This window comes from Colobus angolensis, unplaced genomic scaffold (assembly GCF_000951035.1).
Source record: "Colobus angolensis palliatus isolate OR3802 unplaced genomic scaffold, Cang.pa_1.0 Scaffold1, whole genome shotgun sequence".
Lineage (NCBI taxonomy): Eukaryota > Metazoa > Chordata > Mammalia > Primates > Cercopithecidae > Colobus > Colobus angolensis.
The window spans coordinates 16,677,877-16,679,175 of NW_012110918.1; the positions used below are offsets into that span (position 1 = coordinate 16,677,877).

General features: G+C 48.9%; 1 protein-coding gene across 1 annotated transcript in view; it reads left to right on the forward strand.

The window, feature by feature from the left end:
* The window catches only part of RNF213 (ring finger protein 213), a 148,406-nt gene that overhangs the window by 95,598 nt on the left and 51,509 nt on the right, over positions 1-1,299 (forward strand). The window lies entirely within an intron of this gene.

Sequence of the window (1,299 nt, forward strand, 5' to 3'; positions counted from 1 at the left end):
CCTGTCTCGGCCTCCCAAAGTGCTGGGATTACAGGTGTGAGCCACCACGCCCGGCCTGAAGTTTACTTCTTCTCCCCTTAAATGCCACTGGCCTCTTTGGGGTTGATGTTGGTCATGTGAGCGAGGCGGGTAGAATTGCTCTACTTGAAGAGAAAGCCGTGTCTCTTGACCCACCCTTCGTTTGCCATCTTGTTTCCCTTAAAAAGAAATAGTAGCTTCTGTTCTGTTGACTTTATCCTATCAGCAGTACCCCATCCTGTTGGGATAAACATTACTCTTCCCCTCCCTGATGAAGCCTCTGCTTTTGCTGTGACTTTCATTAGCTAGTCATGCAACGCATAATGACATTTCAGTCAACAGCAGACCACATATATGGCCACAATCCCATAAAATTATAAAACTGTACTTCAAAAATTAACCAGGCATGGTGGTGCGTGCCTGTGATCCCAGCTACTAGGAAGGCCGAGGCGGAAGCATCACTTGAGCCCAAGAGGTCGAGGCTGTGGTGAGCTGCAGTTGTGCCACTGCATGCCAGCCTAGGCAACAGGGCAAGACCTTGGTCTTTTAAAAAAAAGAGAAAGAAAGAAAGAACAAAAGATTATAATACCGTATTTTTACTGTACCTTTTCTACATTTAGATGTTTTTATTTTTATTTTTGAGATGGAGTCTCACTCTGTCACTCAGGCTGGAGTGCGGTGGCGCGATCTTGGCTCACTGCGGCCTCTGCCTCCTGGGTTCAAGCGATTCTCCTGCCTCAGCCTCCCAAGTAGCTGGCATTACAGGCACCTGCCACCACGCTTGACTAGTTTTTAGTAGAGATGGGGTTTTGCCATGTTGACCAGGCTGGTCTCAAACTCCTGACCTTGAGTGATCAACCGCCTCGGCCTCCCACAGTGCTGGCATTACAGGCCCGAGCTACCGTGCTTGGCCTGGATATGTTCAGATATTCAGATATTTGCCCCTGTGTCACAGCTCCCCACTGGATGTAGGATGCCTGTATACTGTCATGGTTTGCAGCACAGGGGCAAATTCCACCCAGCTCAGGTGTGTGGTCGGCTCTAGCGTCTGGGTTTCTGCACGCACACGGTGTGATGTTCACGGTGACAGAGTCATTTCACAGTGCGTTTTTCAGAATGTGTTCCTAGTGTTAAGTGGCGCAGGACGGTGCTTTGCCTGCTGTCATGTGGAGGCAGGAGGTGGTCAGGAGAATGAGTAGGTAACGGCTGGGAAGTGTGAAGATTCGAGAGCGTATTCTTCAATCTGATGTGATGTTGCATCAGTTTTGAATTTCATACAAA